Source organism: Mustela nivalis (assembly GCF_964662115.1).
Source record: "Mustela nivalis genome assembly, chromosome: 6".
Lineage (NCBI taxonomy): Eukaryota > Metazoa > Chordata > Mammalia > Carnivora > Mustelidae > Mustela > Mustela nivalis.
This window is the reverse complement of record NC_139025.1, coordinates 96,362,574-96,386,642: the sequence shown is the minus strand read 5'-3', so window position 1 is coordinate 96,386,642 and position 24,069 is coordinate 96,362,574. Positions and strand designations below refer to the sequence as shown.

At 41.8% G+C, this 24,069-nt stretch overlaps 1 pseudogene across 1 annotated transcript in view; it reads right to left on the bottom strand.

Annotated features, from left to right (window-relative positions):
* The window catches only part of LOC309867791 (ribonuclease pancreatic pseudogene), a 148,519-nt pseudogene extending 141,611 nt beyond the window's left edge, over nucleotides 1-6,908 (bottom strand). The window contains exons 1-2 of the transcript XR_014316708.1: nucleotides 6,844-6,908; nucleotides 5,484-5,964 (exon numbers count right to left, since the gene is read on the bottom strand). The product of XR_014316708.1 is annotated as a ribonuclease pancreatic pseudogene (transcript). The remainder of the gene's footprint in view (nucleotides 1-5,483; nucleotides 5,965-6,843) is intronic.
* Nucleotides 6,909-24,069: the final 17,161 nt, after the last annotated feature.

Genomic DNA, 24,069 nt, shown 5'->3' with positions numbered 1-24,069 from the left:
TCCTACACTCCTTTCTTCTGGGTGTAGGAAACCTTCTCCCAGGAAGGTTTAATGACCTGCTTCCAGAGAAGGTCAGTATGTCTTTCCTGTACCTGTCCTTTCTCAAATTTCTTCAACTTAAAAGATTGAATTTGCCAAGTTGCCATATTCTGTAATAGGATGTTCTGAACTCTGTCAGAAGCTGTGTGTCATGTGAATGGACCCTGGCGGTTGGCTTATAAACCTTGGTCCAGGCCCACAATCCTAAAGCAAGTTCAGGGCATTTGACGTGTCCATTTTGGGGTCTCTGCTGCAACACACCTGTGTTTTCTCCACACTGCTGCCTGGCTTGATGGGGATTAGTTCGAAGGCCTGCTATTTGGGCTGTTTCTTTCTCTAGACTTTTATATGCTTGCTGACTGCAAAAGTAATGGTGCCAAATTCTTGTCACCGAAATTACAGAGCATTAGTATCTTGAATCATACACGATATTCAGTCATATTCAACCTCTTAGAACACTCCATCTACCGTGGTTGCTGAGGTCTTTCTGTGTCAGGCACCTGACAAGTGAGTGGTCAGAACAGTGAGTTAGGGACTGATACTACCTGATGAGTTCCATATTCTTTTTAAGGTTTAGTATTATTGTTTCTGCAGAGCTACAGGTTTGATTGTCAAAATGGCTGACACTGAGGAACACTGCCTGAAAGTAAGCCAATAGGCTTCAGATAAAGTGCACCTACTCTGTACCACGAGCTCTCCATCACGACGGTGGTTAGTTGTGTGGAAAGCACGGTTGTGTGCTTCTGTCTGCTGGGCTGCTGCGGAGTGACAGGTGGGGGTGTCCGGGTCAACTCAAGGTTTCATCGTGGTGATACTTATAAGTTTTCTTCCTAATGCTATTGTCTGGACTTTTTTCTAATTTTAAGATTTTATTTATTTATTTGACACAGAGAGAGAGATCAAAGTAGGCAGAGAGGCAGGCAGAGAGAGAGGGAAAGCAGGCTCCCCGCTGAGCAGAGGCCCTGATGGGGGCCTGGATCTCAGACCCTGAGATCAAGACCTGAGCAGAAGGCAGAGGCTTAACCCGCTGAGCCACCCAGGCACCCCATTTTTTGGACTTTCTATTACCAGGATCTTCCTTACAGACAGAGAAGGGGCTGCAGTGAGGTAGTCCCTTTAACTTTTCCCTTTATATCTATGGACACCTTGTACATGCAAATGGTAAGCATCAATGCAACACTGAGAAATAAATCTGGTAAAAAGGATGTTTTCCTTTGGTCGTTGTTTGTTAGGCCCCAGTTTTCTTTTCCAGACGCAGTTCAGTTCTTTATGTCTCTTCACAGTCTTTATTTATTACACAGATTTAAGTATTAAATATTATTAATATATGCAATGGAATATGATTCAGCTGTCAGAAACATGAAATCTTGGCATTCGCAACAACTGGGTGGAACTGGAGAACATTATGCTAAGTGACAGAAGTCATTCAGAGAAAGACAATTATCATATAATCTCACTGATCTGTGGAATTTAAGGCACAAAGCAGAGGATCAAAGGGGAAGAGAGGAAAAATTAAAACCAGAGGAAGCCAGAGAGGGAGACAAACCATACAGACTCTTTATGATAGGAAACAAACTGAGGGTTTCTGGAGGGGAGAGGAGTAGAGGGATGGGGTAACTGGGTGATGGACGTTAAGGAGGGCACATGATGTAATGAGTACTGGGGATTATATGAGACTGATAAGTCACTGACCTGTACCTCTGAAACTAACAACAATTGTATGTTAATTAGTTGACTTTAAATAAAAAAATTTAAAATAATAATAAACTAATATATTATTACCAAAAATATAAATAAAAATAAAAGTTTATTGACAGGGCACCTGGGAGGTTCAGTGGGTTAAATGTCTGCCTTGAGCTCAGGTCATGATCCCCAGGTCCTGGGATTGGAGCCCCTGGTCTTGAGTGGTCAGGCTCCCTGCTCAGTGGGATGTCTGCTTCTTTCTTGACCTCTGCCCCCTCCCTTGTTCACAGGCTCTCTCTCTCTTTCAAGTAAATAAAGAAAACATTAAAAATGGTGAATTAACATGTATCCTCAGGCATGTGTTTCTCTCCTCTTTTCCCATCACCAATAATAACACTGTTTTTTATTTTTAAAATATTTTTTTAATTTATTTGACAGCAGAGATCCCAAGTAGGCAGAGAGGCAGGCTGAGAGAGAGGAGAGAGGAAGAAGTAGGCTGCTTGCAGAGCAGAGAGCCTGATGGGGGACTCTGTCCCAGGACTCTGGGATCATGACCAGAGCCAAAGGCAGAGGCTTTAACCAACTGAGCCACTCAGGTGCCCCACCAATAATAACATTTTATACACAATGTTGTACACTATTTCTTATTTCCCACTAAGAATATATTTTGGACATATTTCATATCAGTAGCAAAGGTGTATTTGGTTCTATTTGCATAGAATTTTGTTGTAAGGAAACGCATCATATTTTAACCAGTCCCATGTTCAGGACATTCTGTTTGTTTGCCAACTTTTACCAGTATAAACCAGCTAGAAGGAATATACTGGAACAAAACAGCAGCCCGATACCCATGAATTTATCTGTAGTGTGCATGCTGTCCATAAGTCCCTCTGCGTGCAACCGGTCTTCCCTGGAGATAAGTTCTGAAGCTCCCGCATGAGTGTGGGTTCTAGGGGCTGTGGGTTGACAACAGGAAACCCTTCCAGATGCACTTGCTGTTACCAGACCTAAGGAAGCCTAGGAAAAGTGAACATTCTGGACACAACTGAGTAGTTATTATTATTATTATTATTATTATTATTATTATTATTCCATAATGGGTATCTGAGAAGTCAGTATCAATTGGATTAGACTTTGGTCTTTTAATGCTGGAGACAGTTAAAATTATAGTCATTTTAGTATATGACAGACAAACTAAGATTCTAAGATGGACAGTTAACTTATTTTTATATTCACTTGGAGCATATTCTGGAACAGATTGAAAGTTCCCATTTTAAGACAATTTATCAAAATTGCCTCACTGAACCCTCACACCAGACTACAAGGTAGTTCTGACTGTCCCCATGCTAGAGATTGTCCTGAGACCCAGACAGGATGGTGATAGCAGGGAGCAGCAGAGTCCTGAGGGGCTACTTCCAAGCTCCAGGGCTCTTCCTTGAGCACTTCTGCTCAGAGGGAGGCAGGGTGCGGTAGGGTTAAGGTCAGTTCTACCCATTCAGGCTGCCTCTGAGTCTCATCTCTAAGAAGGGTATATCATCCAGACTGAAGTACCTGGCTTGTCAGGGCTTTGTTTTCTAGGTAGTCATGTTTCCTTAACAAAATGTATTTGTAGAATGTGACAGATGGAACTAGCCTCTGTTCCAATGGTTTTCTCACCTTTCACAACCCTGTCATCTCCAGGTGCAAGCTGTGTTTATTTTTTTTTCTATTTTTTAAGATTTTATTTATTTGTCAGAGTGAGAGAGCACAAAGCAGGGGGAGAGGCAGGCAGAAGGAGAGGGAGAAGCAGGTTGCACGCTGAGCAGAGAGGCCAAGGTGGGGCTCCATTTATAACCCTGGGATCATGACCTGAGCCAAAGGCAGACATTAAAGGTCTCAGGTCATGATCCCAGGGTCCTGGGATCGAGCCCCACCTCAGGTCCCTGATCATCAGAGAGCCTGCTTATCCCTCTCCCTCTGTTGCTCTCCCTTCTTGTGCTCTCTCTCTCTCTCTGTCAAATAAATAAACAAAATCCTTACAAGGAAAAAAAAAGTATTGAGGAAAGAATTGATGGTTTGACTTCTCCGTGTGTCTAGATTGGCTGAAGGAATTTCAGGAGTGCCTGGATTCTGCAAAAACTACAAGCTCTGGACATCACACTATGGAACTTAAATAAAATATCAAGGCTGCCATAGAGTGCACCCACCATTCCTTAAAGCCCAAGAGAGGAAGGTAGAATTCTGGAAAAGTGAAGCTATGCTTCCTGTGGGGAAATATGAGTTTCCTCCTACTGAGTGATTTGATCAGTGAACTTTTCAGAACAGGACGTCCAATAGAACCAAGGGAACTAAGTACCCTACTATGCCATCCTTTCTGATCTTGTTTCTCGGGTCTCCCTAGACCTACTTCCTTGATGCCATATCCATAATTACTTCTACCTTACTTTTCTGTTTTTAAATATTTACTTATTTATTTGAGAGAGAGTGAGCGCAAGAGAGCACATGCAAGGGAGGGGCAGAGGAAGAGGAGGAGAGGGAGAGAGAGCGCATGTGCAAGCCGGGGAGGGGCAGAGGAGGAGAGAGAGGAAAACCCAAAGCAGGTTCTGAGCTGAGCACAAAGCCCAATATGGGACTCAATCCCTGACCTTGAGAGCATGATATGCATGAAATCAAGAGTAGATCCCTTAACAGACTGAGCCACCCAGGTGCTCTCCCCACCACACTTAGGAAAAGGGAGACTGCAGGATTTTCTTCCTGAGTCCACTCTGGTAGCAGAAAGAACAAGGACTGGAGGCCAGAGACCTGGGGTCTAGTCTCAGCTGTGCCACTAAGTAGCAGCAGCCGTGAGCAAGTCACTTACCCATTCCTGAGATTCAGGCTGTTCCTCTGTAAAAGTGGGGATTACTATCTCAGGGATAGCAAGTGGAACACACATATTTACCTCCATCCTGCCTTCAACAGAGGCTGCCATTCAACCTCATCACTTATTAGAATTTTCTTCTTCAACGTTCTAGGCAGGCCTAATCCATTAAAGTGGATACATGAGTCAAAATCTACTTATTCTCATTTAATTTAATAATCCTTACAAACCCGTCTAGCTCCTAAATGGAATGTCCTGACTTTCCAACTAAGAGATGGTCAATGTGATCTGGTAATAGTTCACTCAATAAAAGGAAAAGGAAAACTTAGGATCATAATTTCATCCCCTACTCCTGCCCAGCCAGGGACTGAGCAGGATTTTCTTGAGGTCACCCTGTCCTTCCTTCTGTGCCAGAGATTTTGGTATTTGAGCTCCCCCTCCATCAGCTCACCCAGCAGGACAGTCCCAGACTGTAGCTCCCTTTCATCTCAAATAGCCCATACTTAACAGCTTCATATTTTACAGCAAGGCATCTCTGAGCAAAGGGATGATCTCAGGTCACGGAGAACCAAGAGTCAGGAGCAAAGGTAAGTAATGATTCTATTTGATGCTTACGAAATCTACCCCGATTTACAGTTCTCACCCAAGCAGGAAAGCAATCACACGACAGTATCAGGATGGTGACAGTTTCAGAAATCCAGGTAGTTGGAACTGTGTTTTACAGAAAGAATCCAGGAAGTGGTTTACACAGGGACCCCCTCACCTCCCAAACCACAAAGGGGCAGGTCCTGGGTAGGAATGCATGTGTGTTTGGGATAGGAGCCCTGGCTGGAGTTCTTTCAGACCCAGGAAGGGAGAGGGGAGAAGCAGTTGCCACAACAGGGAGGTGGGGCATCTTGCTACTCTGGCCTCAGGTGCAGACCTACACAGAACCATCAAAGTGGACTGTCTCATACTGTACACACTCACAGGCCACGATGATGAATTTCTCTTGCTGCGTGGTCTCATAGTCGCATTTGGGGTATTTGGAGCCTTTCTTCAGGCGGCAGTCGGTGATGCGCATTTTGGAACTGCTTTGGTGGCAGTTGGGCTTCCCGTTCTTGCAGGTTACATTTCCCTGGAAGCAGATGACCTGGACATCTGGCAGAGGCTCGTGGATAAACGTGTTCACCGGCTTGCAAAATCCAACCGTCATATTCCGGCGCTTCATCATTTGGTTGCAGTAGCTGGCATTGACGGTGGAGGTGTTCGAGTCTATGTGCTGCCACAGGAACTTCTCGGCCCTCGACTCCTTGGCCAGAGAAGGCTGGACACTGCCCAGCACCAGCAGCACCAGAACCAGTAGTGGGAACAGGATGAAGAACCTCTCCTGAGCCATGGTGGTCTCACTCCTCTGGAAGAGCCTAGCCAGGAAAGGGAGAGAAGAGAAAAAGCGTTGCCTGAGAAAGAACCCCAGCTCCCACCTGTGGCCTCCCTGGCTCACAGTCTCCGTTTGGGTCAGCCGGAAAGGTACCCCTCCTCCTGTGCAATTTTCCAAGGATTGAGATGCTCACATAGACTCTTGTCAACGAGTATTTAAGTCCTACTAGCTGGAGAGAGGTGGTCTTTCCCTCTGGTTGGTGACTTGACAGTGAACTAAAATCCTTCTATGTCTGAATATTAGAGATTTTAAAATTTAAAATCTATTTGAGGGGGCACCTGGATGGCTCAGTCTGTTAAGTGTCTGCCTTGAGTTCAGGTTGTGATCTGAATTCCTATGATCTAGTCCTGTCTCGAGCTCAGCTCCCTGGTCACTGGGGAGCCTGCTTCTCCCACTCCCTCTGCTGCCCCCTCTGCTTGTGCTTTCTATCTATCCCTGTCAAATAAAGAAATAAAATCTTAAAAACATTTAAAAAAATAAAATACATTTGAAGAATAAGTACATTTATACCCAGAGCTCAAGGTGCTTATCAGGAAATCCTTTTGAATAAAACATGAGCTGAACTGTATCCCTGAAATACCACATGACCTATAGGATCATGATGGACAGAGTGAGGCCTATTGTTCTCCAACACAAGGGCAACAGCCCAGTTCCTAACACCAGTATCATAGAGGGATGCCATTGTATTCCCAAGAGCAATGCTTCCCTCCCCCAGTGCCTTTGTTTCCCTGCAGCCCACATGCTCCATCCCAATATTGGTCCAGCTCAAGTTTTTTCAGGTGCTAACCTCAACCACCCTGGTTCCTCTAATCCAAACACAGAAGAAGAAGGAGTCCCTGAGACCATCTCTTCAGCCACTGACCTGGATCTCTAGCTTGGTCTCTAGGACAGAGCAGAGGGCCAGTCTCTGTGATCCCGGGATCCCTGGGAAGGGAATCTTATACAGATTACAAAGGGGCTTGGCTTCCAAAGAAAGATAGGTGGGAGGAGCATCTTGGTTTCACTTTAGTGGGAACCAAAGACATTGTGAGGAAGGACATTGTAGGGAACCATCCACACCACTCTTTTTTCAGGACTGCTGAGAAGGGGGAGTCTTATTTATAGGAACCGTACCATGTGAACCTCATCTGTCTGCTGGCTCACAAGGAGCGGCAAAGAAAGCCACTACGGTAATGATGCCTGAACTGGAGCAAAGTCCTTGTCATCTCAGGGGGCCATTTGCATCAAACAAATAACTCTTGCAGGTTTGCAAAGGACAAATAAACACGTGATCCCCAGAGCACCAGAGAAATGGAGGTACTCTGTCTCCCCAGGAGTCCTGGCATGACTGGAATTCCAACAGCACCTCTTCTGGTGTGGGGGGCATTCTGCTTTCTGCAGCTGGAAGACTGCATGGACCTAGGGTGTGTGTGGGGGGGTCTGGGCTGGGAGAGGAGGAGACCTGCGACCTCACCCAGTGTTGGCCACTTCAGCTCTCCTGCGTGTGGAAGGTGGATGTGTTACAGTTCTTGGCCACAGCAACCACTCCTAGAAGGTCAGAGTGGAGGAGAGGAACTAAAGTTAATGAAACCCCAAGGGATGTCAGGCTGGCTCAGTCACCAAGGCACGGGACAAATCTTATGACTTTGCTTCTGTATCCATGTCCTGAAACTGTGCCCTGGGCTTTTCACTTCCTGAAAGTGGCAGCTGGAATGCTGAGGGTGTAACCTGACCATGTGAATGGCTTTTCCCCTCCTTAGTACATCATAATCTTAATTCAATACACTGGCTTTGATTTCTCAACACACCAACATAGAATTATTTACTCTGGCACTTAGAAATGAATAAAATAAGGCATTTTCTGACAAAACAATAATATAAAACAAAACCTAATGGAGTTATATGACTTCATTAAAGCAGTCTTCCACTAAAAAATTTCTAAGAATGGATTTGAGGTTACAAAGAAAGGCTACTCATCAGAAATATGAATTCAGGAAGGAATAAAGAAAGATGGTGACAAGTATGTGAACAAATCAAAGATCTTTTGACTATATAAAGCAATAATTTCTTGTTGAGTTAAGAAGATAAAATTAAAATATATGTCAGGAACATAACTTGGAAGTGATGTGAATTGCCGTGTTCAAGAGATGACTAAAAGTATTGATTAGACTTCTTTATGTTTAGTATACATTTGAGAATTTCTAAGCTAAGCAATGAAAAGAAGGGAAACACAGGGTTTGAATTCCAAACTAGCAGAGAATAAGTAGACTGTGGATCAGTTAGAAGAGTCTAGTTGTGCTGCAGTAACAAACAATCTCAAAATTTCCGTAGTTTAAAGTTTCTTTCTTATTCCAGCTACATATCTATCTTGGTCCAGCCTAGGGGCTCTGCCTGCTATTTTCACTTGGGAAAACAGGCTGACACAGGCTTCCTCTTGACACTCACTGTCTTAATCAAAGAGGCAGAGGAAAGAACATAGCACTGGGATGCCCTGGCAGCTCAGCTGGTTAAGCATCCTGCTCTTGATTTTGGCTCAGGTCATGATCTCAGGTCATAAGATCAAACTCTGAGTTGGGCTCTGGGCTGAGCTTGGAGTCTGCTTGGTGTTCTCTCTCTCCCTCCTCCTCTGCCTTTTACCCACTCTCTCTCTCTGTCTCTAAGTAAATAAATAAAACATTAAAAAAAAATACAGCACCGCAGAGGACAGCTCTTAATGCTTCTGCTGGAAGGGACATATGTCACTTCTATTCACACTTTATTGACCGCAGAAAACCTCATGGTCACATTTAAGTGCAAGAGACAGAGAAATAGGATCCTTCTAGGTGCCTGGAATGAGAGAATTATTTTGAACAGCTTTAATGGCTGTCACAGAATGACAGGCAATTACACCACTAATCCAAAAGAAGGGAAGAAGTGATAGGAAATAGAAATGCCAGACAAATGAGACTAATAGCAAAGGCAAAATAAGGTAGTAGGTATTCATTGAGGAAAATAAAAATGAATAACTATGTTATATAAATGGACTAAATGGTACAGTTAAAAGACAAGATTGATAGAAAAAAAACTAACACTCTCTCTCTGTCTACGTGCATATATATAGAGTATACCCACACACTACGTGTATATTTATAAATATACATGTACCTATAGATAACTTACAATTTTTAAAAATGTTTAAGAAGGTAATATTTTATTAGATGATGAGATGTGATAATCAAGAGATCAATGGAGTATTTTCTGGAGTACTTTCAGAGAACCGTTATTCCAATAGGTTGGAGAAAAAGTCAGAGTGAAAGAAATGGAATTAATGAGGAGGCTGACAGTGATGAGATGGAGTAAATTTGTGCACTAACATGATGAGGATGGCTGGGGAGAAGGTGACATGAAGGTGTGCACATCTTCGGGAAAGAGTCAGTATGGGAGAAGACAGTGAAAATACAGCACAGAGAAAGAGCATAGCTCCAGGAAGGGGGCTGACATGGGTAAAGGAATAGGAGACTGTCTTGTCTGTGAGGTTGGTGGAAAGGGGAGGTGGGTACCAGAGAAGGAAAAGGATGCAGCTGAGAAACAGTGACGTTGACTAAGAATATGAGCAGCAGAAGAATGTCCCTTCCAGCAATGGGATTTTCTCCAAGGAGTGAGACTTGAGTCTTGTTTGCCTCCAACCCCTGTTTTAAAACTGGGTTCTGAGAATGTCTGCATCATCTCTGTTTGTCCTCTAGGTAACAGGGACAGTTATCCAGTATAGAATGTGTCTGTGAGCCATTATTGAGAGACATCATTTCCCATACATTAAATCACAGTTGCAGTATTTATCTTCATTACACAGATTAAAATGTGATATCAATCTCTCAAAATTTCTCTCAAGTAGTTTGACATACATCACAGTTGTCATTTCTTTAGGCATATACGGTGTGATATTCATTTCCATAAACCGCTCTTGAGAATTTGACTAGAGCCTGTAGAGTGAGGAGACCATATGTATTAGTTTCAGCTTCATGACTGGTATGTTATGTTCAGGAAAATGTTATCACCTCTCTGGACCGCAGTTTGTCATCTATAAAACACATGGATGATTGGCAAAGCACTAATAAAAGAGAATTTAAGTGCATAGCAACTGGAGTCTGTTTGGACAGTGGTCTGGAATCAGTTCACCTTTTTAATTATTCCTGAAACTCCAACTTGCATTTTTCTGGTTGAGTGCAGATGTGTACCCAAAAGTCCTGCATTATGATTTTAAAGATCAATAATATATCAACTTCTGTATTTGTTTCCTTATCTGTAAGTTATCTTATTCTAAGATGCTATGGACTGAATGTTTGTTTCCCACCCCCACCCCAAATTTGTATATTAAAACCTAAGTCTCAATGGGTTGGTAACCAGAATTGGGGCCTTTGAGAGGTGATTATGTCATGGAGGTGGAGCACTTGGGAATGGGATTAGTGCCCTTACAGAGAGACCACGGAGAGCTCCTTTAGCTCTCTATCATGTGAAACTGGTTCATGGCTATGAAACCATCTAAGTGCCCCTGCTTGCTGAGGACCATCCCTATTTATGCTCATTTCTTGGCTAATATATAATAATGTCCCTCTTCACTCTCAAAAGTCTCCCAACCAGACAGCAAATTATAGGGTCACCCTATTCAAAGCACACTGTAAGCCCTAAAAGAATTTTAATGTTATTATTATTACCACAACTGATATTGTTTCTTCAAGAGTCAAAATTAAAAGTTCACTTTTAATTCTGATCTAGTAGTAGAGGTAAGTAGAGGTGACAGTAATTGAAGTTTCTTTTTTTAAGATTTATTTATTTATTTTTAATATTTTATTTATTTATTTGAGAGGTAGAGAGAGACTAAGAAAGAGAGAGAGCATGAGAGGAGAGAGGTCAGCAAAAGAAGCAGACTCCGTGCTGAGAAGGGAGCCCGATGTGGGACTCTATCCCAGGACTCCAGGATTATGACCTGAGCTGAAGGCAGTCGCTTAACCAACTGAGTCACCCAGGTGCCCTGAATGAGACTTTTTTTTTTAAATTTATTTTTTATTTATTGTCAGCATAACAGTATTCATTATTTTTGCACCACACCCAGTGCTCCATGCAATCTGTGCCCTCTATAATACCCACCACCTGGTACCCCAACCTCCCACCCCCCACCACTTCAAACCCCTCAGATTGTTTTTCAGAGTCCATAGTAATTGAAGTTTCTGATTGGGAGGGAAGGATAAACTGAAAAGTTTCAAAATTCTCTTTATTTTTTTTTAAATCATCTTATTGATATATTGGACAGATAGAGAGCATAAGCAGGAGGAGCATCAGAGGGCGAGGGAGAAGCAGGCTTCCTGCTAAGCAGGGAGCCCAAGATGAGGGGCTTGATCCCAGGGCCCTGGGATCATGAACTGGCCCAAAGGCAGACACTTAACTGACTGAGCCACTCAGATGCTATAACTTCTATCTTTATAGAGAATCAGAGAGCAGTGAAAATGGAATGGGTGTATCAGGAAAACACAGGCAGATCTGGGATTGGACATCACAGTAGGCACACTAAGATTTACTGTGGGGTAACTGTCAGAAGGCACTTGTACCTTACAGCTTAGGTGCAGCTTACATTGCACCTAAAAGTTACCTTTGGCTACTCCCTTCTGTGTGGTAAACAGTAGAGTGGCCAGAAAGAGGGAGGGGGTAGATCCAGAGCAGGATATGTCTTATCTGCAGTCCCCCGTCTTGTTCTATCTCTAAAATTTCCTCTCAAGAGGCCTCGATTCCTGTTAGGTTCCTGGGGAAAGTTGCCTCAAGAAAGCTTCAAATCTCCCAGATATCCCCAGGCCTCAGAAAAATGGACCATTGGGGATAGCATTTCAGACCTGGAAATTCATCAGCCAGCTCAGATGACTGGGGTTACAGCTGAAGAATGAAATCATTACTGGCTGAAGTTCTCAGTGAACAATGTAGTTTTGTTTAACATTTCTGAGTGCTTGTTGATTGATCAAGTTTCAGAAAATACTCTCTTCCAATGAAAAGTATTTAGACTGGGTGTGGGAGTAAGTCAGGGAGGTCTGGGATTTGTCCTGACTTTCACTGACCTTCCAGCCCCTTGAGAGTATGGCCCTGTAATCAGTTCATCCTGTCCAATGACAAGTCTAAGGAAAGAGAAGAGAGCTGTCTCTGGGATGGCCAAATAGATATGCCTGCTTATCTGCATGTTATCATCTCAGTCTCAAAAACACTTTCTGCTCCTGACTCTATGCCTACTTAACTTCATTTGTGACTTTATGGAACATCATGTAGTGAGAAAAAGCATGGGCCTGAATTAGAGCCGCAACACCATAGTATAGCCTATGACTAAGAGCATGGTGTGCTTATGCCTCACTGTATGGCACACATACTAAACAACAATACTTTTACTATCTCTGATTTTATGGTTTAGGTGTAAAACATCAGTCTTCAGCAGGGAATGTAGAGATAAGGGAAAAACAGCAAACACATCCTAAACTTCGGGAGTTCATCATGGTGGTATGGGCAAAACAATTCTCAGACTATGTGAGATGTATTACAAGAGTGAGCAAATGAGCACAAGGGTTAATGTTGTGAAGAGCCAGGGTTCAACCTGGACATGTGTTTATGGAATAGGTGGAGGAAACAGAGTAGAGGAAGAAACTTTTTCCTCCACCCTCTTAGGTTCAGAGAGTAGGAATGTACAAATTAAGCTGGCAAAAGATAGACTAGCAAGAGAAAAAACCCTAGTTACATACACATATACAGCACCCAGAGTGAGCCCTAATGGCTTCTATAGACTTTGGGAGATGTGTCAAAGTAGGTCCATCATTTATAACAAATGTACTGCTCCAGTGTAGGATGTTGACAATGGGAGAGGCTGAAGAATTATATATGAGAATTCTGCTTTCTACTCATTTTTTGCTGTGAATCAAACTGTCACCACAAATGATGTCTATTTAGAAGGAAAAATTAAAATGTGATGCTGATTTCTTCAAAAATTCCAGACTTTTACTTACTTCTCTCAGCATCATCTTTTCCAGTCCTGTCTATGTTGACACAAAAGTTGGGTATTCATCCTTTCTGATGGAGGCATAATACTCCATTGTATATGTCAAGCTGAGAGAGTCAATTATCATATGGTTTCACTTACTTATGGAGCATAAGGAATAACACGGAGGACATTGGGAGATGTTCAGGATGGTACAGTAAGCTTCCACATACTGGAAGATGGCTTATAAACAACAAACATCTCTAAGTGTTTAAGGGATTGGAAAGTCCAAGATTAAGGCACCAGCAGATTTGGTGTCTGCTGAAAATCCACCTGATATTTATAGATGTTTTATAGATGGCTACCTATTTGCTGTGTCTTCATATGGTAGCAGGGCAGGGAGTTCTCCTGAGCCCCACTCCTGTGGGCTCTACCCTCATGACCTAGTCACCTCTCAAGTGCTTTACCTCCTAATACCATCATATGTGAAATTTCAACATTTCAAACATTCTGTCTATAGCAATTGTTTTTCTACCCACCAGTTCCTCTATTAGATTATTTAGTTTAATAAATATTCAATCAATTAGTGGCCAGTTAATCTTAACCAAAGCAAGTAGGACTATCCAAAGGCAAAAAGATAGTCCCTCCAAGAAATGGTTGGTAGAAGTCAAGATGGCAGAATGGTAGCAGGCTGAGATGACATCAGGTTGCAGGAGTTCAGCTAGATAGTTATCAAACCATTCCGAACACCAACAAACCCAACAGGAGATTGAAGAGAAGAGCAGCAATTCTTGATACAGAACATTGACCACTTTCTGAAAGGTAGGACTTATGGAGAAGTGAATCCAAAGAGATGGGAAGGTAGCCTGTGTGGGGAGGAGCCTTTTCCGGCAAGCCACGGAGCAATGGAGAACAAAATCAGAACTTTTAGAAACCTGCTGTACTGGGGTACCAGGGTGGCTCAGTGGGTTAAAGCCTCTGCCTTCAGCTTGGTTTATGATCTCAGGGTCCTGAGATGAGCCCCACATCAGGCTCTCTGCTTGGCAAGGAGACTGCATCCCCTTCTCTCTGCCTGCCTCTCTGCGTGCTTATGATCTCTTTCTCTGTGTCAAAAAAAAAAAAAAAGAAGAAGAAGAAGAAGTCGGCCACACTGAAGGACATTGCTCCAGATTCTACGCGGGGGTGGAGCCCTTGTGGGGACAGCATGGTCTCAAGTCCTGTGGGGTCACAGAAGGATCGGGGGTTTCTAAGTGTAGCAGAGCTCCCAGGTATTAAAGCAGGGAAGCTGGCTACAGAGACAGAGCCAAGGAGTGAACTCTGAATTCGGGGTTACCTTAAACTCTGATCTGTGGCACAGTCAGGGCATTGCTCTTTGAGCAGGGACCCCACAAGTGGCAGGGCCGGGGAGACCCCCTCCAGAGAGTGGCAGAAATCTTCTGGGTTTGGAGACCCTAAATGGGGCTGTGTGCCTGAGACAGAATTTCTGGGTCACAGGTCATGTGAGCTCAGAGGGTGGCCGGGGACCAGGTAGTAATTGAATGCTTTTCTCCAAGGGTGCACTGAGGAGTGAGGCCCTGAGCTCTTGGTTTCTCTGGGCTGGAGATTGGGAGGCTGCCATTTTCATTCCCACCCTCCAGAGCTCTACAGAAAGCATTCAGGGAACAAAAGCTCCCGAGAGAGAAACCAAGCAGATTACTTAGCCGGCCTCTAGCAATGGCAGAGCAATTCCGCCTCAGGCAAAGACACTTGAGAATCACTATAACAGGCCTCTCCCCACAGAAGATAAGCAAGAAATCCAGCCAGGACACAGTTCACTGATCAAGGAGAAGAGGGTAATTCCAGAGGAGGGGAAAGCAAAGCCTGGAATTCATGGCTTTCTGCCGATGATCCTTTATCTTGTGAAGTTAATTAAATATTTTTAAATTTAATTTCTTTTCAGTGTAACAGAATTCATTGTTTATGCACCACACCCAGTGCTCCATGCAATACGTGCCCTCCGTAGTACTCACCACTTGGCTCCCCCAGCCTCCCAACCTCCCACCCCTTCAAAACCCTCAGATTGTTTTTCGTAGTCTCAAAAGTGGCTGCATCAACTTGCATTCCCACCAGTAGTGTAGGAAGGTTCCCCTTTATCCACATCCTCTTCAGCACATGTTGTTTCCTGTCTTGCTAATTTTGACCATCCTAACTGGTGTAAGGTGGTATCTCAATGTGGTTTTAATTTGAATCTCCCTGATGGCTAGTGATGATGAACATTTTTTCATGTGTCTGATGGGCATTTGTATGTCTTCGTTGGAGAAGTGTCTGTTCATATCTTCTGCCCATTTTTTGATGTGATTGTCTGTTTTGTGTGTGTTGAGTTTGCGAAGTTCTTTATAGATCCTGGATATCAGCCTTTTGTCTGCACTGTCTATTTGCAAATATCTTCTCCCATTCCGTGGGTTGCCTCTTTGTTTTGTTGACTATTTCCTTTGCTGTGCAGAAGCTTTTGATCTTGATGAAGTCCCAAAAGTTCATTTTCGCATTTGTTTCCTTTGCCTTTGGAGACATATCTTGGAAGAAGTTGCTGTGGCTGATATCAAAGAGATTACTGCCTATGTTCTCCTCTAGGATCCTGATGGATTCCTGTCTCACATTGAGGTCTTTTACCCATTTTGAGTTTATCTTTGTGTATGGTGTAAGAGAATGGTCAAGTTTCATTCTTCTACATATAGCTTCCCAGTTTTCCCAGCACCATTTATTGAAGAGACTGTCTTTTTTCCACTGTATATTTTTTCCTGTTTTGTCAAAGATTATTTGAACATAGAGTTGAGGGTCCATGTCTGGGCTCTCTACTCTGTTCCACTGGTCTATGTGTCTGTTTCTATGCCAGTACCATGCTGTCTTGGTGATCACTGCTTTGTAGTAAAGCTTGAAATCAGGTAACGTGATGCCCCCCACTTTATTTTTGTTTTTCAACATTTCCTTAGCAATTCGGGTCTCTTCTGATTCCATACAAATTTTAGGATTATTTGCTCCAGCTCTTTGAAGAATGCTGGTGGAATTTTGATCAGAATGGCATTGAAAGTATAGATTGCTCTAGGCAGTATAGACATCTTAACAATATTTATTCTTCCGATCCAAGAGCATGGAATGGTCTTCCATCTTTTTGTGTCTTCTTCAATTTCTTTCATGAGTGTTCTGTAGTTCCTTGAGTATAGATGCTTTACCTCTTTGGTTAGGTTTATTCCCAGGGATCTTATGGTTCTTGGTACTATAGTAAAAAAAATCAATTCTCTAATTTCCCTTTCTGTATTTTCATTGTTAGTGTATAAGAATGCCACTGATTTCTGTACATTGACTTTGTATCCTGCCACGTTGCTGAATTGTTGTATGAGTTCTAGTAGTTTGGGGGTAGAGTCTTTTGGGTTTTCCATATAAAGTATCATGTCATCTGCAAAGAGAGAGAGAGTTTGACTTTTTCATTACCAATTTGGATACCTTTTATTTCTCTTTGTTGTCTGATTGCTGTTGCTAGGACTTCTAATACTATGTTGAACAAGAGTGGTGAGAGTGGGCATCCTTGTCGTGTACCTGATCTCAACGGGAAGGCTGTAACCTTTTTCCCATTGAGGATGATATTTGCTGTGGGTCTTTCATAGGTAGATTTGATGAAGTTCAGGAATGTTCCCTCTATCTCTATACTTTGAAGCGTTTTAATCAGGAACGGATGCTGGATTTTGTCAAATGCTTTTTCTGCATCAATTGAGAGGACCATGTGGTTCTTCTCTCTTCTCTTATTGATTTGTTCTAATGCATTGATTGATTTGCGAATGTTGAACCATCCCTGTAGCCCAGGAATGAATCCCATCTGGTCATGGTGGATAATCTTTTTAATGTACTATTGGATCCTGTTTGCTAGGATATTGTTGATAATCATGGCATTCATTTTCATCAGTTATATTGGTCTGAAATTCTTTTTTTTTTTTGGTGGGGTCTTTGCCTGGTTTGGGTTCAAGGTAATGCTGGTTTCATAGAAAGAGTTTGGAAGTTTTCCTTCTGCTTCAATTTTTTGAAACAGCTTCAGGAGAATAGGTGTTATTTCTTCTTTGAAAGTTTGGTAGAATTCCCCAGGGAATCCATCAGGACCTGGGCTCTTGTTTTTGATCACTGCTTCAATCTTGTTACTGGATATTGGTCTATTCACTTTATCAATTTCTTCCTGGTTCAATTTGGGAAGTTTATAGTTTTCCAGGAATGTATCCATTTCATCTAGGTTGCTTAGCTTATTGCTATATAACTGTTGATAATAACTTCTGATGATTGCTTCTACTTCCTTGGTATTGATTGTGATCTCTCCCTTTTCATTCATAATTTTATGAATTTGAGCTTTCTCTCTTTTCTTTTGGATTAGTGTGGCCAATGGTTTATAGATCTTACTGATTTTTTCAAAAAACCAGCTTCTAGTTTCATTGATACATTCTACCATATCTCTGGTTTCTACCTTATTGATGTCAGCTCTAATCTTGATGATTTCCCTTCTTATGTGTGGAGTTGGTTTGATTTGTTGTTGATTCTCCAGTTCTTTCAGGTGTAGAGACAGCTGGTGTACTCTGGATTTTTCAATTTTTTTGAGGGAGGATTGGGTGGCTATGTATTTCCCCCTTAGGACCGCCTTTGCTGTATCCCATAGGTTTTGTACTGGAGTGTCTTCATTCTCTTTGGTTTCCAAGAATTGTTTCCGTTCATCTTTGATCTCCTGGTTGATCCAAGCATTCTTAAGCAAGGTGGTCTTTAGTTTCCACGTGTTTGAGTTCCTTCTAAACTTTTCCTTGTGATTGAGCTCCAGTTTCAAAAGCATTGTGATCTGAGAATGTGCAGGGAATAATATCAGTCTTTTGGTATCGGTTGAGTCCTGATTTTTGACCCAGTATGTGGTCTATTCTGGAGAAGATTCCATGTGCACAAGAGAAGAATGAGTATTCTGTTGTTTTAGGGTGGAACATTCTGTATATATCTATGAGGTCCATCTGGTCCAATGTGTCATTCAATCCTCATGTTCCTCTGTTGATTTTCTGCTTGGATGATCTGTCTATTACTGAGAGAGGTGTGTTAAGATCTCCTACTACTAATGTATTCATATCAATATGACTCTTTCTCTCTCTTTTTTAAAAATATTTTATTTTTATTTATTTGTCAGAGAGAGAGAGCATGCGCAAGCACAAGCAGACAAAGTGGCAGGCAGAGACCAAGAGAGAAGCAGGCTCCCCACCGAGCAAGAAGCTTGATGTGGGACTTCATCCCAGGACACTGGGATCACGACCTGAGCTGAAGGCAACCGCTTAACCAACTGATCCATCCAGGGGTCCCGTGACTCTTTCACTTCATTAGCAGTTTTCTTATGTAATTTGCTGCTCCCATATTGGGGGCATATATATTTACAATAGTTAGATCTTCTTGGTGGATAGTCCCTTTAAGAATTATGTAGTGTCCTTATGTATCTCTGACTACTGTCTTTAGTTTAAAATCTAGTTTATCTGATATGAGAATCACTACCCTGACCTTTTGTTGAGGCCGATTGGCATGAAAGATGCTTCTCCATCCCTTCACTTTCAGTACAGGACAGGGCCAGGGGTGATTGTCCTGGGTCAGGGGACTTAAGCCCCTGTCCCTAACTGCCCATATTCCCACAATTTTCCCCCATGATCCTTTGCTCATTTTGAGTGCTTTCAACCAGACTCCAAGTTAATGCTGGTCCCCAATCGCAGGGCACTCTTGTATTGGGGTATTACTTTCCAGTGGGTCACTTCTGGTGGCTTCCTCCCCCTTTTGTTTATCTTCCGATATCAGTCTGATGTTCCCACTCCATTTTGTCTGCCCACTGGCATCTTTTGCCTCCGTAGAGATCCAGAAGTGTATAATTCTAATCTCAGGTAATCAGCTCACTTTAGGGTATAGGTTGAAACAGCACCTCCACCTACTTCCCCGCCATCTTGTCTCCTTCTAATAAAATATTTTCAATTTTATTTCTTTTTTATTCTAATTTTTTAAGGGTATATCCTTAGGTTTGAAATGGGTCTCTTGTAGACAACATATGGATTGGTCCTGTTGCACCCCTGTGTTATTTTATGGGCACATTTAGGCCATTCATGTTGAGAGTGATTATTGAGAGATACGTTTTTATTGACATCAGTTACCTGTGAAGTGTTTGTTTCTATAGATTGTCTCCATATATTTCTGTTCAATGATATTCTTAGGATTTTTCCTCTTTTATAGAACCCCCCTTAATATTTCCTGCAGTGTCAGTTTGGTGGTCACATACTCTTAAACCTTGCTGGTCTTGGAAGTTCTTTACCTTTTGATCCATTTTGAATGTCAGTCTTGCTGGATAAAGTATTCTTGGCTGCATGTTCTTCTCATTTAGTGCCCTGAATACGTCTTGCCAGCCCTTTCTGTCTTGCCAGGTTTCTGTGGACAGGTCTGACGTTATTCTGATGGGCTTTCCTCTGTGCATAAGGAATTTCTTTGTCCTAGCTGCTTTCAAGAGCTCCTGTCTACAATTATGATTCATCATTTTCACTATCAGGTGTCTTGTGGTCTTTCTAGATTCTATGATCTTGGGGGGAGACCATTCTGCTTCTAGTATATGAATGCTGGTTCCATTCACAAGATTGGGAAAATGTTCATGGAGAATTTGTTCAACTATATCTTCTAGTCTTCCTTCTTTCTCCTCCCCCTCAGGGGTTCCAGAAATTCTGACGTTGGAACATTTCATGGCGTCATTTATTTCCCTAACTCTGTTTTTGTGGCTTCTAAGCTGTTTGTTCTAGGCTTTCTCCTGAATCCTTTTTCTCTGTATTCCAGATCACTGATTCTATCTTCTGTCTCAGTTACCCTAGCTTTTAGAGAATTTAGATTAGATTGGAACTCATTGAGAACATTGTGAATATCATCCCTGTTGGCTTTCACATCTGCCCTAATCAATTCTATTTTGTCATCGATGGCTTTCTCCAAGCTAGCTATTGCCTGGATAATTGTTAGCCTGAGTTCCCTTTCTGATATATTGTCTATGTCCATAGCCATTAGCTCTATTGCAGAAGGCCTTGTCTCTGAATTTTTCTTCTTTTGGGCATTCCTCCTTCTAGTCATTTTGGTGAGAGATGGCTGAATGGATGTGTAGCTGAATGTATTGACAGTGGTTCAGGGAAGGTGCACCCTAGAAGGCTTCTGAACAGTCCAGAGTCCCCACCCAAAAGAAAGAAAAAAAGAAAAAAAAAAAAGAAGAAAGAGATAGAGAGAGAGAGACAGGAAAAAAAAATGAAAGATAAAATAAAAGAGAAGGCCCAGACCAAATGGGCCCCAAGGCAAGATTTATGAAGTATATAAACAAAAACAGACAAACAAAAAGACCAACAAAATTAGATGACAAGAGAAAAGAAAATAAGTAAGTAAAAACAAACAAACAAAAGAACCTCGTCAATAAGAACCTCAAGTATAAGATTTATATACTACGAGGATAAAAACAAATACACAGAAACACTGGTGGAAGAAAAAGATGGGGGAGTGGTTATAAATTCTCAGTGTGGGTGAGGAAGTTTAATTTGATTCTTCCTGGATGTATCTTGATATCTTTGTTAAAGGACTCAACTTTCCTAAGATAAAGGGGGATTAAAAACTGGATTACCTGTAGGGTTAGCAATGACTGGGGAAAGGGGATTACCTTGAAGCTTATCTGTGTATAAATATTAAAAAAAAAAAGAATAAACTAAAATAAAAGAAAATTAAATTTAAAAAATTAAAAATATAGAAAAGCAAAAGAACAACACAGGTATATGTATCAAAAAGTTCAGGTTAAAAGGTTATTATGTAATTTGATGTACTGGACATCTCACTGTGATGGTAAATAGGTAAAAAAGTTATATATAAAAAATATGAGCCAGAATAGTGGGAATGAATTAAAAATAGAAGTTGTATCTATGAAGTAGTGGTGGTTGTCCTCTTGTCTTTCTTTTTTTTTTTTTTTTAGGTTGGCTTTCTGGGAGAGGGGCCTGCCATGTGTGTTTTCAAGGAGTTAAGTCCTTGTGTGTCTTGCTGGAGTTAAGTCCTCCTGCCCCCATCAAGGGGGTGGGCTCTGAGGAAACCGCTTTTTCAGGCGTTTGTTCTCTGGAGGTTTTTGTTTCGTTATTCGTTCATATGTTTTCTCTCCCCTTGGGAGCTTTTGATGGGTTTTGGAGGCTTAGAGGATGCAAACTGCACCCAGACCTCCCTCTCAGAGAGAAGCCTCAGTCTGTTCTCTAGGTGCTCCAGAGCACATAAATTCCCCCTCTGCTGCTGGCAGAGCATGTTCCCAGTCACAGTCTCTGGGGTCATAGGAACTCCCACTTGTACCCAAAACCATGATATTTGTGGCCATCTGGGCTGCTCCAGACCACCAGATAGGTCCCAGGCAGTGATAGAGCACTGAGATTTTGATGCTGGCCTGGTCTGGGAGTGCTCAGACTCCCTGGGTCCGAAGAGCACCCTGGCTGGCACCTGCATGCACCTCTCTCAGGGGGAGATGTGGGGCGGGATTCAGACTCTGGTAGCATGGCTCATGGGTGGAGAGTGCAAAAGGCTGTGGTGCTGCTTGCTGGTGAGTCTCCCTCGCCCTCATGGGAGCCGCCACCCAGATGCTCTCAGGCAAGCTGTTGGCTCAGGGACCAAGACCTGGCTTCTTCGAAGCACCTCTCTGGCTCAGTGACAGGGGTGGTTTGTTTGGTTGGGGGACTTAAGCCCCTGTCCCTAACTGCCCAATTCCTGCAATTTCTCGCCACAATCCTGTGCTCTTTTTGAGTGCTTTCAACCAGACTCCAAGTTAATGCTGGTCCCCAATTGCAGGGCACTCTCATATTGGGGTATTACTTTCCAATGGATCGCTTCTGGTGGCTCCCTCCCCTTTTTGCTTATCTTCTGATATCAGTCCCATGTTCCCACTTCACTTTATCTGCCCACTTGCATTTTCTGCCCCCGTAGAGATCCAGAAGTGTATAATCCTAATCTCAGTCTGTTTTCATTGGTGATCAGAGTTCTTTGGTAGGTAATCAGCTCACTTTAGGGTACAGGTTGAAACGGTGCCTCCTCCTACTTCCCTGCCATCTTGTCTCCCCCATTAAAATATTTTAAATTTTATTTCTTTCTTATTCTAATTTTTTTAACTTTTACTCTTTTCTCTTTTAACATTTTTAAACTAGTTTATCTTAACAGTACCTTTCTTAAAAAAATACTTTTGAACCTTTATTATTATAGTCATATTTTATCCTTCATTGTATCTAAACTTATCTTTTGTATGCACATAGGTTTTTTTTCTTCTAAAATATTTTGGGATACATCTTCTTCTAATAGATCAAAATAAATCTAGCACAGGGTTTGTTCTAGTCTCTGGCCTGAGCAAATTCTCTCCACTTTTTCTTTCTTTTCCCAACCAACTTATCTTATGAACTCCTTTTTTATAATTTTTTAAAAATTTCATCTTTACTGTCATTTTCTATCCATTCATCATATTTACCCTTGTTTGTGTGTGTGTGTGTGTGTATTTTTTTCCCCTTTCCTTAACATTTTGGGATGTAGTTACCTCTATGAGACCAAAATACTCCCAAAATCAAGTGGGTTGCTCTGTTCTATTCACCAGTCTTATATATATATATATATATATATATATATATATATATATATATTTTTTTTTTTTATTTTTCTATTTAATTAAAAAAATTTTTTTGAACTTCTTTTTACTCCTTTTCTTCTCCCCACAATTTCTGGTCTCTTCTAATTTGGTTAACACACATTTTTCTGGGGTCATTTCCACCCTTTCAGTATTTTATTCTCTCACTCATATATTCTTATCTGCATAAGATGACAAGGTGGAAAAACTCAGCACCAAAAAAAAAAAAAAGAAAGAAAAGAAAAGAAAAAGAAAGAAAAGAAAAAAAGGTAGTACCAAAGGCTAGGACCTAATCAATACGTATATTGGTAATATGTCAGATCTAGAGTTCAGAATGATGATTCTCAAGGTGCTAGCTGGGCTCGAGAAAGGCATAGAAGATATTAGAGAAACACTGTCTGGAGAAATAAAAGCCATTTCTGGAGAAATAAAAGAACTAAAATCTAATGAAACTGAAATCAAAAAAGCTATTAATGAGGGGCAATAAAAAATGGAATCTCTTACTGCTAGGATAAATGAGGCAGAAGAGAATTAATGATATAGGGGACCAAATGATGGAGAATCAAGAAGCTGAGCAAAAGAGAGACAATCAACTACTGGACCATGAGGGGAGAATTCGAGAGATAAGTGATACCATCAGACACCACAACATTAGAATAATTGGAATTCCAGAAGAAGAAGAAAGAGAGATGGGGGCAGAAGGTATATTGGAGTGAATTATTATAGAGAATTTCCCTAATATGGCAAAGGGAACAAGCATCAAAATCCAGGAGGCACAGAGAATCCCTCTAAAATCAGTAAGAATAGGTCCGCACACTGTCATATAATAGCAAAACTTACAAGTCTTAGTGACAAAGAGAAAATCCTGAAAGCAGCCCGGGAAAAGAAGTCTGTAACGTACATTGGTAAAAAATATTTGATTGGCAGCAGACTTATCCACAGAGACCTGGAAGGCCAGAATGAACTGGCATGATATATTCAGAGCACTAAATGAGAAAAACATGCAGCCAAGAATACTATATCCAGCTAGGCTATCATTGAAAATAGAGGAGACATAAAAACCTTCCAGGACAAACAAAAACTAAAAGAGTTTGTGAACACCGAAGCAGCTCTACAGGAAATATTGAAAGGATCCTCTAAGCAAAGAGAGAGCCTAAAAGTAGTAGACCAGAAAGGAACAGAGACAATATACAGTAACAGTCACCTTACAGGCAATACAACAGCACTAAATTCATATCTCTCAATAGTTACCCTAAATAAATGGGCTAAATGCCCCAATCAAAAGACAAGGGTATCAGAATGGAAGAAAAACAAAACCCATCAATATGCTGCCTACAAGAAATTCATTTTTCACCCAAAGGCACCTCCAGATTTAAAGTGAGGAGGTGGAAGACAATTTACCATTCTAATGGACATCAAAAGAAAGCTGGGGTGCATTCCTTATATCAGAT